This window comes from Euprymna scolopes, chromosome 12 (genome assembly GCF_053919585.1).
Source record: "Euprymna scolopes isolate OS-2025 chromosome 12, ASM5391958v1, whole genome shotgun sequence".
Taxonomy (NCBI): Eukaryota; Metazoa; Mollusca; class Cephalopoda; order Sepiida; family Sepiolidae; genus Euprymna; species Euprymna scolopes.
Genome location: NC_136493.1, coordinates 74,544,494 through 74,560,524, shown reverse-complemented (window position 1 = coordinate 74,560,524; position 16,031 = coordinate 74,544,494). Strand labels below are relative to the sequence as shown.

The following is a 16,031-nucleotide window of genomic DNA, read 5'->3' as shown; positions in this document are numbered from 1 at the left end:
TTAAAATCGAAAATAAAATATATATTAATACGATAGCGTGTGTGTTATTTTCTGTGTCACGCTTACATCCGGGTGGTTTAATTGTTATGCACTTCCATTTCTTGTCATCGCGCAAATTGAATGGACGCACCTTAAACACACATGTGTCTGACTTCTTTGATTTCCATCTATTCATAAAAAAGCTAAAGGCTTAAATAAAAGCGAGTATTTTTTTTTTAAATTACATTTCAAATTTTTATACTTACTCTAAGGAAGGTGATGAGAATAATAGATACCATCCTGGTCTATAGAATGTTGACCTTAAATAATCCATAAACAGTTGGCTTCGAAACATGCATTGGCCATTTTTATCTGCTACCCACTAAATGTCCAAGAAACGGAGAATCTTCTGCACCCGATAAATGTTCGATTCTAGCCCAACGAGAAGTTTTTATTTAAAAAAAATTCTTTTTGCTTTTCACTTGGACGTAAGGGACTATTATCTGGAAAGATATCTACGCGGGCACTATTTAGGGAGTTGAGCAGCGAGATGTCTGTTTACATTACACCGAATTTCTGCAAGTCAGTAGAGTCAGAGAAGCAAGAGGCCGAGAGGAAATTCCAAAGTGTAGCAGTTTGAGGGGGAAAAACTATTAGAACAGAAGGCTTTCCGGCATTTAAAGCCCTCTACAGTCAAGGGGAGGGGTGCTGTTTTCTTGAGTTGGGGGTATTTACGTCGAGGGGCCTCAGTGTTACGAGTTGGCCAGAAAACATTCCAGGCTGTAATATTGAGGTTGGTAGTACGGGTCTTATATTGGATACTCTTTTTTTTGGAGACACTCTAAGAGTGAGAGACTAAATAGATGCATCGTCCCAAACGAGGCAACAATACTCCATGCATGGGCTAATGGTGGCTTTGTAGATATATAAGATACTCTCAGGTGCGAGTAATTTCTAGTGAGAACTCACCTTTTTCGCAGCAGTCTTAGCAATGTCTTCAATGTATTTGGTCCAATTCATGTTGCCTGCGAATGTTAAGCCAAAGAGCTTTGACGAATTAGTGGTTAAGAAGGTTTCTTGTAATTGTTAAAATAAAGGAGATTACTCTTAGCAGCATTAAATGTTATCATCTTCTTCAATAGATTTAAGTTAAGAGAAAATGGATTTTTCTTAAAATAAGGTCAGCCATTTGAGCGTTCATAGAAAGGCAATCTTGTTTTCATTTTAACAAGTTGCTACATTATTACTCATGTAAAGTATTAAAACGTTTCAAAGACACGTTTCTGTTAATATAAGAAAATATATATTATTAGCAGAATATTCGAGAAGAAAATGACTGAATGAAAATATTTTATTTTAAAAGTGCAATAAAATTTACTTAGAATAAAGAACGAAATACAATGGAAATAGAAAATATAGACAAAAAAAAAGAAAGAGATCATCTGGAAAGTGAGATAATAGTAATAAAATTCAAAGTAAAAATCATATTCACTATAATTATACAAATTTAGACCTTGTTATAATAATACTACTATCCACTGTATAATACAGATCAATATGCACACACACACACACACACACACATACACACACACACACACACACACACACGCATATATATATATATTAGCAGGTCGCCGAGTGTTACTCGGTCGTAAAATATGCTTAAATATGATTTTTTTAAAATCATAGAACTAATTCTATATTGATTATTTTATTGTACTCAATATATATTATTAATTTCAAAAGTTAAAAAAAAATATCCCTTGGGTGCCATCAGCTAGAATCGAAACCAAAACATTTAGCTCTCTAGTTGTATTCGCTATCATCTCAGCTAACGGCACATGCCTATCAAAACTTGAGAAATTAACCCATTTAAACGTCTAAATCTACATTTGCGCACACACATTCTGTCGAAATACGCCGAATTCTCATCTTTTTAATTTTGACCCCTTAGCAACTATTTTCTCCGATAAAAATCAAATCAATTTTGTTCCACAGATCCAAATGTCCCATACATACAGTTTCAAGTCTGTAGCCTTAAAATTGACAGAGTAGTTTGGTAGAGACAATTCTGCAGACAAATAGAGTTACAGATAGAAATTTCTCTAAATGTTATGGAAACAATGTAAAAAATTTGAAGAAATAGAACTGTGTGTAATAGTGAAGTGAAACTAATTATCCAATAAGAAAACAGAAAAAACAAAAAACAAAAAACAAAAAAAAAACAAACAAACAAAACAAAAAAAAAAAAAAAACCCGAAAGTAAATTAATAAAAGTTAATTTTAAAAGGAATATGCAAATTATGTATCCTTTCTGACGTCTCTATATATTGACGACTAAGTATATAGGGAAGTTGTATTCACTTTTAAAATAAAAAAGTGTGCTTTTAATATCAACGTGAATTCCATAACTAATTAAACTTTATATATGTATAAGATAGATGTGTGTGTGTGTGTGTGCTTGCTTTCATCCCGTTATACAAAGATTAACAAGTAAAACACATTTTTTCTAGCTCCCGAAAGCAACTATTTCAAGCGTTGAAGCGAAGCGAAAAAACAAATAGCAAGTTAGACAACTACCCCTGCCTGAAATGGAGTCGGAAAGAAATCCTCTACTCAATAATAAAAATTCAATGTTTTTGATAATGATAATTATTTACAGATGAAAAATTAAATTACTGAAGTAATTCTATAATTTTCTCTAAATATTTTAGCAACCAGATAAATAGCGAATATAAACACTTTTCAGGTTTAATTTTTAGTCATTTTTGACGGATGGTGAACATTAATCACAATAAGAAATTTTATGATTTGACTTTGCATATCCCTCCCCTACAAAAAATGGTGGTACCAACCTCGACTGATACCACCCCAATAGTCGTGAAGTGTCTCAGAGGACGAAAAGATAAAGGAGCGATAGAATTATCTAGAATGATTCAGAGAGCACTGGAATATTAAGTAGGTTTAATGCCGCTCAAATTCCAGAGAAAACCAATGGTGTTTATTGTTTATCAGCGAAAAATAAACGATCAGTAATGACCCAAATTTAGTTGCAAAGATTATCGAACCCCTCACCCCCCCAAAAAAAAAGAAGAGTGCTGCAAATCTAGGGAGACTTTTGGTTAGTCAGGGTCCAGGGAAAACTAGTTATTGTCAGTGATTAATTACTGATAATGGTTCGTATAAAACTTTGAGCAATGATTCTTAATGCGGTGTTTAATTGGATTGACGACCTAAGCCAAGCTGAGCTCAGATCTAATTAATTACATAACGCTTCTTTCAATTATAGATGTTGGCAACCTTCAGGTGCTTTTACCTGTACTTATTTGATACGAGAAAATAAACAAGCTGGGTTAAAAGCGTTTTACGTTGCAGATTCATTCGAATGTACTTTACGGCTTGGTATTTCGCCAATGTAAATAGTTTGAAATTTATGACTTGCACATTCTTTAGCTGTCGGCTGCGTAGCGTTTGTTGACACACGTAGACAAAGGACATGTCTATTATATTAAGTGATGAGACACAATCAGAGAAAACCAAAATCTTTTTTAGGAAACCGATTGTAAATATAGAGAAGGTACTTTCGCCGAGGACGATTCAACCACCTACGCTCCCCCTCTCTCTGTGACCAGAGAGATTAATTGTGGACGCCAAACGAAAGCAACTATCATCATTAACAACAACATTGCTACTAAATGAGCTACGACCTCTCTAGTAACGCATTTGCTTTGCAAATACCACAAAAAGAAAGTTACAAAGAGTGAAGAATAAGGATTAAATTCTCTCTCTCTCTCTCTCTCTCTCTCTCTCTCTCTCTCTCTATATATATATATATATATATATATATATATATATATATATATATATATATATATATATATATATATATATATATATAAAATCTGCGTTAAATTGGCTTACTAAACTTGAATTCTGAATTTGAACTTAAACAACGTTTTATCACGGAGGAAAATATTCATATTACATTCCACGCGCAACCTCGTATACTTCCTGGCTTGTACATTTAAAAATCATCGTTGAATCACACCGCACGAGTCTTGTTTTTTTAGTGGCATCATGCCACGAGTGGAAAAAATAAACAATAAAAATAAGATATGACGAAAACGCGATGAAATAAATGTTCGTTTATTAAAAAAAAATCTGTGTTGTATTGGATTACTAAACTCACATTCTAAATTTAAACACAAACAACGCTTTTATCACGGAGAAACAAATCTTCATATATATATATATATATATATATATATATATATATATATATATATATATATATATATATATATATATACTAGCTGTACCCGGCCACGCGTTGCTGTGGCTCAGTTTGTTAAAATGGAACACATTCCTCAAGAAAAATTGCATTTTGTTCGTTTATTTACTTTTATTATTTTTTGCATTTTTTTTAATCAATAAAAGTTATTCCCCCCCCCACCAAAAAAAAAAGATTAATTTTTTACCATAAATTGTTAGGTGAAAGTTTTTTTTCAGGAAAACTTGCACTTTTTTTTTTTTTTAAAGAAATTTGGCAGTAAACGTTTCTCTTTGAAAACGAAAATTTTATTATAAAAAGAACAGATGAATGCTTTACATGAACACTGTAAATAGTTATGTGATGTAGAGAAAAGTTTGATTTTTTTCATGAGAATGTACAAATTATTTTTTTTAACAGATGTTCAGAAAATAAACAGAAAAATACTTCCATCATTAATTATGCAGAAAAATAAATAAAATGTTGATTTAGTGTTTCAACATAATGCTTATAAATTACGATAAAACTTGTTGAGTATGCGCTGTTTTACGGTTGTTGTAAAAATGGAACGGAAACTTAAATTTCGCTCCGTTTTGATCTTTCTTAATTTTTTAATTGTGCCCCCCGCCAAACGAATATAATCAAAACAGTAACATTCAACAAGTGTACTTTATGTATATAAAACACAAAATATTTTTTAAAAAAAAGTTAATAACGAAATGGAAATAATTCCATTTTGAAACGAAAAAGTCAGTTTTGTATATCTTTTTGTTATTTTTTTTACATAAGTCCAGCTTACCATTCACATTGGAAATGTCGACATTTATAGGTTGACAGGTACGTTTACAACGAATAAACACTCCAATCTAGTAGATGTATCAGAATTTTTGTAGGAATTTTTTACACCCCTATCACGAAACTGCGAATACAATATTAAAACAACTCGTAATTTCTCTTTTAAAAGTGGGTTATTTTCTTTATGGATTATACTTCCAAAATAAACTATTAAAGTTGTTTTAAAAGTAATATAAATATTTAAAAAAACAACAGTAATGAATTTTACGAACTCAATATTTAAAAAATTTTTCTATTGATTCTATTTTTACGATATTTTCAGGATCAATTTGAAATTTTATGCTCTTTCTAATAAATCGAATATAATATTTTAGACAAACGTTTTTTTTTAAATTCACGCCCCTCCCATTTTCAAGTGTCTATTAAAAAGTAAATAATTTATTTACACACCAAAGTTTTATATATCAAAAATTGAAGATAAAAGGTCAATAAATAATATATTCAAATTTAAAACAAAAAAAGTAGTGTTTTTTTTAGAAATTTACCTGAAAAGTTCGAATTTTTTTTTTAAAACCACGTTGTTTGTTTTTTCTTTTTTTTTTATGAAACATTGGTCCTTGCTCCTTTAATTGAAAAAAATTAGGGCTTGAATTACATTTTTCGAGGAGTTATAAGCTTGGAAAGACGGGGTGGAATTATTCACTATTTTTCACGAAATTTCTGACACACCTACCAATCTACCCATGTTAGAACGGCTTTCGGAATAGACACCCCTAACCTTGCCAGCATACCCGAAAAACTATAAAAGTTGACGTGTCGAATGTGAACGATGAGTTGGACATAATGTAAAAATGTACCGAATTTAAAAGGGAACGAAATTCAAATTTCCGTTCCATTTTTACAACAACCGTAAAGCAGAGCATTCTATAAAAATTTTACCGATCTTACTGTATTAATGCTATTTTTTTAAGCAAAAAAAAAAAATATTTAGGTTTGGCTATAAATTCCTAAACTACATTCACTCTAAATAATTTAGGTGACTGAAATAGGAATCTAATTGAATATTTAATTTCCTGAATAGTATGCGAGAAATTCCTACAAAAATTCTGATACATCTACTAGATTGGAGTGTTTATTCGTTGTAAACGTACCCGTCAACCTGTAAATGTCGACATTTCCAATGTGAATGGTAAGCTGGACTTATGTAAAAAAAAAAAAAAAAAGATATACCAAACCGACTTTTTCGTTTCAAAATGGAATTATTTCCATTTCGTTATTAACTTTTTTTTTTTTTTTTTTTTAATATTTTGTGTTTTATATACATAAAGTACAATTGTTGAATATTTCTGTTTTGATTATATTCGTTTGGGGGGGCACAGTTAAAAAATTAAGAAAGATTAAAACGGAGCGAAATTTAAGTTTCCGTTCCATTTTTACAACAACCGTAAAACAGCGCATATTCAGCAAGTTTTATCGTAATTTATAAGCATTATGTTGAAACACTAAATCAACATTTTATTTATATCGTTTTGCATAATTAATGATGGAAGTATTTTTCTGTTTATTTTCTGAACATCTGTTAAAAAAATAACTTGTACATTCTCTTGAAAAAAAGAATCAAACTTTTCTCTACTTTCAAATAACTATGTACAGTGTTCATGTAAAGCATTCATCTGTTCTTTTTATAATAAAAATTTCGTTTTCAAAGAGAAACGTTTACTGCCAAATTTCTGAAAAAAAACTTTCACCTAACAATTTATGGTAAACAATTAATCTTTTTTTGGGGAAAAAAAACTTTTATTGATTAAAAGAATTGCAAAAAATAATAAAAGTAAATGAACGAACAAAATGCAATTTTTCTTGAGGAATGTGTTCCATTTTAACAAACTGAGCTACAGCAACGCGTGGCCGGGTACAGCTAGTATATATATATATATATATATATATATATATATATATATATATATATATATAAAAGTGAAAGTGTCTGTGTGTGTGTCTTTGTACATTTCCCTACGCAATAACTCTGTCAATTTTTAGTCTACAGATTCGAAATTTAATATACATGGCACTGAGATTTGGGAAAATCTATGTGATCGGTTTGCGGCCAGAAATTTGGCGATTAAGGTGTCAAAGTTCAACGATTTGACCTTTGAGAACTCTACCAAACTCATCCGACAATTTTTGGTCTAAACACTTGAAATTTCAGATATAGGTTCCTTGGACATGCATCTAACTTAATAACTTGATTTGAGCCCAAAACAATAAATTTTAAGGGGTCATAATAGGTGTCAAAGTTAAAAAAAATTGGCCTCAGTGGTCTCTTCCAAATTACTCAGACAATTTCTGGTCTAAATATTTGAAATTTTACATAAAGGGTATTCAGAGATAGGGCAAGCTTTTTCATCAGTTTGGGTCGAAAAGTTTTAGTTACCAATATATAAATGTATGTATGTATGTCTGTTTGCATGTCTGCCTTAAACTTTCAATAGAGGTGACGGATTTTACCAAGATCAGTATCGTTTTAAAGTTCGTTCTTTCATACGACAAATATCGAAAAATTGGCTAAAAACATTAATATCTTCCCCTTCAACTAAGCACTTTTCTACGGGGGGGGGGGGCACCTTTTTTCGCCGATATTTTTTAAAGTTATCCTCTCCTTTAGATTGTCTAGCTTTAATTTTAAAAAATGTCGCTTCCGGTTTGAGGGTGGTCGTAACAGCATAAACGTTAGGTTTTACCCCGTTCTTTTCCTCCTTTGAGGTACGGGTTCGAGCCTGCCTTCTTACTACCACTTTTTTTTTTTTTTTTGCTCAACATACACATTCAAAACCCGGGCACCGCCAGGCTGAAATGCTAGTATATCTATAAACGTGAAAATGTCTATCTGTCTGTCTGTGTACATTTACCCACAATACATATTCACACTTTTTTATATATACATTTGCACATAAAGTTTTGAACAGTACATAGGGCCTGAGCAAAACCGGAAGGAACTGCTAGTATATATATATATATATATATATATATATATATATATATATATATATATATATATATATATATATATATATATATGTATATATATATATATATATATATATATATATATAAAAGTGAAAGTGTTTGTCTGTCTGTGTGTGTATCTGTGCGTCTGTGTGTGTACATTTTTCTACGCAATAACTCTGTCAATTTTATGTCTACAGACTCGAAATTTGATATACAGGGCACGGAGATTTGGGAAAATAGATGTGATCGGTTTGCGGCCAGAAATATGGCGATTAAGGGGTTAAAGTTCAAGGATTTGACTTTTGAGAATTCTACCAAACTCCTCCGACAATTTCGGGTCTAAACACTTGAAATTTTAGATATAGGTTCCTTGGGCATGCATCTAACTTAATAACTTGATTTGAGCCCAAAACAATAAATTTTAAGGGGTCATAATAGGAGTCAAATTAAAAGATTTTTTTTTTTGCTAAACATACACCTCCAAATACCCGGGAAACGCTGGGCTGAAATGCTAGTATGTCTATAAAAGTGGACGTGTCAGTGTGTGTGTCTGTGTGTGTGTCTGTGTACATTTCCCTACGCAATAACTCTGTCAATTTTCAGTCTACAGACTCGAAATTTGATATACAGGGAACGGAGATTTGGAAAAATCTTTGTAATCCATTTTCGGCCAGAAATTTGGCTGTTAAAGGGTCAAAGTTCAACGATATAACTTTTGCGAACTCTACCAAACTTCTCCGACAATTTTTGGTCTAAACACTTGAAATTCTAGATATGCGTTCCTTAGACATAGATTTAACTTAATAAATAGGTTTGAGCCCAAAGCCATAATTGTTAAGAGGTCATAGTAGGGGTAAAAGTTAAAAAAATTGGCCACTTTTTTTTTGTTTTGCTCAACATACACCTCTAAACACCCGGCCAACGCCGTGCAACGCCGGACTGAAATGTTAATATATATATATATAAAAGTGGACGTGTCTGTGTGTGTGTGTATCTGTGTCTATGTGTGTACATTTCCATACGCAATAACTCTGTCAATTTTAAGACTACAGACTCGAAAATTGATATACAGGGTACTGAGATTTAACTGAGACTTGATTTGAGCCTAAAACAATTAATGTCAAGTTGCCAAAAAAGGAGTCAAAGTTTAAAAAAAAATTGGCCTCAGTGGTCTCTTCCAAATTACTCAGACAATTTCTGGTCTAAACATTTGAAATTTTACATGACGTGTATTCAGAGATAGGGCTTTTTAATCGGTTTGGGTCGAAACTTTTTAATTACCAATATATAAATGTATGTATGTCTGTTTGCATGTCTACCTAAAACTTTAGACAGAGGCGACGGATTTTACCAAGATCAGTTTTAAAGTTCGTTCTTTCATACGACAAATATCGAAAAATTGGCTAAAAACATTAATATCTTCCCCTTCAACTAGGCACTTTTCTACGGGGGGGGGCACCTTTTTTGCCGATATTTTTTAAAGTTATCCTCTCCTTTAGATTGTCTAGCCTTAATTTAAAAAAAAAATGTCACTTCCGGTTTGGCGGTGGTCGTAACAGCATAAAGGTTAGGTTTCACCCCGTTCTTTTCCTCCTTTGCGGTACGGGTTCGAGCCTGCCTTCTTACTACCACTTTTTTTTTTCCTTTTTTTTTGTCCAACAGACACATCCAAACACCCGGGCAACGCCGGGCTGAAATGCTAGCATATCTATGAAAGTGAAAGTGTCTGTCTGTTTGTGTGTCTGTGTGTCTGTGTGTGTACATTTCACTTCGCAATAACTCTTTCACAGACTCGAAATTTGATGTACAGGGTACTGAGATTTGGGAAAATCGATGTAATCGATTTTCGGCCAGAAATTTTGCGATTAAGGAGTCAAAGTTCAACGATTTGATGTTTGAGAACTCTACCATACTCCTCCGACAAAATTGGGTCTATACACTTGAAATTTTAGAAATAGATTCCTTGGACATGGATCTAACTTAATAACTTGATTTGAGCCCAACACAATAAATGTTAAGCGGTCATAATAGGGGTCAAAATTAAAAAAATTGACCACTTTTAAAAATTCTTTTTTGCTCAACATACATCTCCAAATACCCGGACAACTCCGGCCATCGATGCTAGTATATATATATATATATATATATATATATATATATATATATATATATATATATATATATATATATATATGATAAAATAGGGAGATATAAATTAAAATTACATTCGAACTCTATTACCTTATCATGTCAGTAAGTGAGGGTGATTACAATAAGCTAATTATTATTGACACGATAATGTAAAAGGTTCTAATGTAACTTTAATCTTTATCTCCCTATCTTTTCTTATAACTTACTCCTCTTAACCGGGTAGGTTTCATATAGCCAGGCAGGCTGGCTTTTTCACTCTGTAAAAAATCTATTTTGTTAAGTTCACGTTATCTCTCTCTCTCTCTGTCTACCTGTCTCTCTCTCTCTCATATATATATATATATATATATATATATATATATATATATATATATATATATACAGGGTGACCTCCCCCCCGAAAAAACAGAACAAAACAAAAGACAAAGCACTAAGAAACGGGGCCTAAATATAGTTGGGGCCCGTTTTTTTGGGTCACCCTGTATATATATATATATATATATATATATATATATATATATTTATGTATATATATATATATATATATATATATATATATATATATATATATATATATGTGTGTGTGTGTGTGTGTGTGTGTGTGTGTATAAAAGTCGCGCTGTGTGCATCTGTGAGTTCTGTCATCATAGGTTCCGAAATGGCTGAGGCTGTCTTTTGCAAATTTCACACAAAACTAATTTATATGTTTGGCATTCATTCGATAAGTATCAAAAATCGAAAAAATCCGTTCTTAAACATAGCTTTTCTCTCTTTTAGATTAAAAAAAATTATAGATAAAATATATTTTAGATTAAAAAAATTATAGATAAAATATATTTTAGATTAAAAAAATTATAGATAAAATATATTTTAGATTAAAAAATTATAGATAAAATATATCTCATAGATATCTTATATTATCTCTATATAAATAAAATGAATTCATTTTTCCCCTCTGAGTTTTACCTTAATAGGATTAAAACTCGAGACATTCCCTGTAAATGTAATATGCACAAACTGCAGCACATTATCTGAGGTGTGCTTTAGGCCTATTACCTCTACACTTGCTCGATAATCGTATATTCCTGTATTTTTCTGGCGAGAGTTCACTGCCAAACCCTGTAAGAATCGATGGAAGTTGTAAAATATTTTCTCTCTATTTAATTCCTCCTTTCCCTGCTCCCCGTTTACACCGCCGCTTCATCGTTCACGACGGACTAATACGAACACATACCGATTACGGGTTTTGTAGTTGCATACAAAAACTGAAATGCTTCCTATTGCAGGAAATGCACCACGCCTAATTATACATTGCTTATTTACAATTTATTTCGAAACATTATTACACTAGGAAAATAAAACGATTCTCTCCTTTTCTTGGTTATTCCTTCTCTTTTCTTTTTTTTCATTAACATATATTATATCATTTCCTTTTCCTTTAGTTTTGTTTCGTTCGATGTTTTCTTTTTCTGTTTACGTTTTTCCGATTACAGAGTTCAAGATTAATTTTACGGTCGCGCATTACAATATGTAAGATGTCAAATTTTCACTTAAAGCGATTACGCACATCTCAATCTCGATTAGTAACAAATCGTTTTATGTGTGCTTTAAAATAGTCAACGACTCGGATACAGAAATACTACATTTAAAAATGTAAACAATGCATTTCTATATGCATCTCTGAACACCTCAGTTCCGGTTTACCGCGTTTCGTATGCTTTCGTTTCGTTTCTTTCATGTTCCCATTTTCATTGCGATTGTAAACATCGTTACGATACAACTCAAAGCAAAATGAATTTCACTACTGACGCTTTTCTTAGCACAAACAACGTGTTTTCTTTTTTGTAATATTTACTTCAATATCTTAGGATTGGCCTTTACTAATTATCTTTGAATTATACCGAGAAAACTAATATTTATCTCGAAATGGATTTTTACCTTGGATTTATTTAACTTCAAAAATTTACTGAATTAATAAGCTCGCCGGGCAAAAACATTTCTCATGAATTTTTTTTCTCACGTGTCCAAACACTTTCTTCCCTTGGGGGAATTAAGTTTTGTCCTTATTCTTCAAATTCCTATTTTAATCACCTAAATTTATTAGGGTTAAAGGAGCTTAGAAATTTCTGCATATAATGATATGCCGATACATTATAACATTACGGCAACATCATCGTTCACGTTCCACATGTCAACTTTTATAGGTTTTCGGGTATGCTGACACGGTTACGGGTTGTCTATTCCGAAAGCCTTTCTTAACATGGGGAGGTTTGGGGCGTCTATTCCGAGATCCGTTTAATTGGAAGTGTTTCGATTTAATTAATGTGAACGGGGCAGTTTTCCATAGAACATTTTTGATTATTAAAAACAGACAATCACATGACATGTTCATGAGGGTTTCAACTGGGCGAGCGCCATTTAAAAACCGAAATCAATACATTTATTGTATAAAAATTTATCAAAATATAATTGGACAAACATTCAGTGAAAAATTTGCGTACAAAATTTTTAATCTTAATGCAACAATTTCGTAATGAAAGCAACATCGGATTTTTATAAATTATTTTGTTTTTTATTTATTTATTTATTTATTTGTATAAACAAATATTTGGAAACGTTTTTTTTTTTTTTTGGAATTAAAGCAACTTTGGAATTAAAGAAACTTTGAAATTAAAGCAACTTTAAAAGGTCAACAACAAATAAAATTTAATGATTGTTTCTTTCTTTTTATAAAGGGGAAGTGGGTTGTTTATTTATTTACTTATTTTTGGTTTAACTGCAATCGTTCTCCACTTAATATTGTTGGTTATTTTTTTCACGCTTCGGCCATAACTTTCTCCTTTTTTTCACGTGTACAAACACTTTTTTTTCCTTTGGGGAAATTCAGTTTTGTCCTTAATCTTTCAATTCCTATTTCAGTCACCTAAATCACTTTCACCTAACAATTTACAGTTTCATATAAAGCATTCATCTTATCTTTTTATAATAAAAATTCCGTTTGCAAAAAGAAACGTTTACTGCCAATTTTCTTTTAAAAAAAAATTACAAGTCTTCCTGAAAAAATACCTTTCCCCTAACAATTTATGGCAAAAAAAACAAATCTTTTTTTTTTTTTTTGGGGGGGGGAATTGCAGAAAATATTAAAAGTAAATAAACAATACAAAATGCAATTTTTCTTGAGGAATATGTTTCATTTTAACAAACTGAGCCACAGCAACGCGTAGCCGGGTACAGCAAATATATTATGATATATCTTATCCTTATCTCTTCTTCTATTCTATCTATCTATATAAATAAAATGAACTCATTTTTCCCCTCCGAGTTTAACCTTAATAGGATTTAAAATCTAGACATTTTATGTAGATGTACTATGCACAAACTGCATCACGGTATCTGAGGTGTGTTATAGGCTATCCACTACCTCGCTGATCGGAGCTTCCTATATTTTATCTGGTGAGAGTTCATTGCCAAAACCGGTTACGATCAATGGAAGTAGTAAAGTCTTCTCTCTCTAATAAATTCATACTTCCACCGCCACCCATTTACACCGTCCGTGACCGTTCACAGGAAACAATTACGGACGAACACCGGGTTGGGGTTTCATAAAAAACTGGACTGCAATTTAGGTGAAACGCACCACGCTTACTTTTACGTTGGTTAAACATATAAACAAAAACACAACAAAAACTTTACATTTTATTTCATTAAAATAAAAATGATCATATTTCAATTCCGTTTTATTTCGCGTTTTTCGGCAATTATAGCATCGTTTCTTTTAATTTTTTTCTTTGTATTTTTTGGCGTTTTCCGTGTATCTTTTCCCTGTTTTTCGTTTTCCCGATCTTCCCATTTCTCAAATTTATTTCTTCTCTCTTTCCGTGTTTCCTCTTTTTTCGGCAAGTTTAACATCGTTTCTTTATAGTTTTATTTATTTATTTATTTATTTATTTATTTACTTTCCTCTGTTTCTGTTTTCACGCTCTTTCCATTTTCTTTATTTATTTCTTCTCTTTTTCCGTTTAACATCTTTTCCTTCTTTGTAAAACAGCCGGGGTCTTTTCAATCTCCCTTTTTTTAAATAAACATATAATAAATCATTTCCGTTACAATTCGCTTTGTTCGATGCCTTTCTCTCTATTTTCATCGTTTATTTCTTTTTTTCTCCATTCTTATTCCTTTTTCTTCTTTTTGTTGGGTTGGAAACGTCCGTCTCACGTTCGTATATAACAAAATATTTCTTGGGTAGATTTTGGGGTGCTAAAACAGCGGTGATGGAAATTCTTCCATTACACCAAATCGAGCCACAGCAACGCGTGCCAGGGTACAGCTAGTATTGAAATAAAAAGAAACTGGATTTTTCGTTGTTTTTAACACAACATAAAAAATGGCGGACTTTTCATGCGTCATAAGAAATCGCGACTTGTTTAGTATTTCAAGTTTAGAAATTTTGGTTTAGTTTTTTTTTTGTCTAATCAGATATGTTGGAATTTTATTTTTTATTTTGAATTTTTTTTTGCCAAATTATACTTATAAACCAATCCAACCTTTGCAATGGCACATAGCTTGCAGTAAAAAAAATTAACAAACAATATCATAGAAACAACAATCTTAACAGGACCTTTCACAGATGAATATACCTTCATTCCATGCATTCCTATGATTCCACCGGATACATCATTACACTTTAGGAAATTGCACTTTCCAATTTTATTGTCATTTGCAATAACCATCAACAAAGCACAGGGAACAATCTTTACAATTGTGGGCCTTACAGTTACACACTGACTGTTTTTTCACATGGACAATTTATGTTACGTATTCAAGAGTCACCAAACCGGAAAATCTCTATATCAGCTAAGAAAATGGAACAACAAAAACTGTGTACCCATGCAAAATGGAAAATTAAACCTATAAGAAACAGGCTTTTTCTCATTTTGGAACTTTTTCTCATTTTGGAACTTTTTCCATTGCGCCAATTTGAGCCACAGCAACGCGTGGCAGGGTACAGCTAGTATATATATATATATATATATATATATATATATATATATATATAAAGTGAACGAGTTTATGTGTCTGTCTGTGTAACTTTCCTTACGCAATAACTCTGTCAATTTTCAGTCTACAGACTCGAAATTTGATATACAGGGTACTGAGATTTAGAAAAATCTTTATAACCCATTTTCAGCCAGAAATCTTACTGTAAGGGCTCAAATTCAACGATTTGACTTTTGAGAACTCTACCAAACTCCTCCGCCAATTTTGGGTTAAAACACTTGAAATTTTAGATATAAGTTCTTTGGATATGGATCTAACTTAATAACTTAATTTGAGCCCAAAACAAATGTTAAGGGGTCATAATAGGGGTCAAATTTTAAAAAATTGACCATTATCTTTTTTTTTTTTTGCTCAACATACACCTCCAAACACCCGGGCAACGCCGAGCTGAAATGTTAGTATATAATAAAAGGGGCGCAGTTTTTTCCCTCCGGACAAAAATACCGTAGGTTTACACAACAGATGCCACATACAAATTTATTACGTTTACACTATTAGCCATTACCTTATTTAACTATATAACTACATTTTAGACACATGAATTCGTAATATTATAACATTAGATTTAATCCTAGGAGCGACATCATCATCATCGTAATAACCTACAGAGGAAGTAGTTCCCGTTTCACCCCCTATTCGCCAAGTACTCTCACCGTTCCACTCTTACACTGCGTATTTTTACTCACATGGGCTTTAATCATTTACCTTCCGTTCTTTTATACTAAAAATACTAACATCTCTTAGTGCCATTCACCTATTAATTGAT

General features: G+C 31.7%; 1 protein-coding gene across 4 annotated transcripts in view; it reads right to left on the bottom strand.

The window, feature by feature from the left end:
• Positions 1–16,031, bottom strand: part of LOC145291339 (uncharacterized) — a 116,807-nt gene that overhangs the window by 90,995 nt on the left and 9,781 nt on the right. Inside the window, exon 2 of one of the 4 annotated variants that reach the window (XM_080137098.1) lies at positions 949–1,004. The exons of the other annotated variants lie outside the window; for them this stretch is intronic. The gene's annotated coding sequence lies outside the window, so the exon portion shown is untranslated. The remainder of the gene's footprint in view (positions 1–948; positions 1,005–16,031) is intronic. 4 annotated transcript variants of the gene reach the window in all.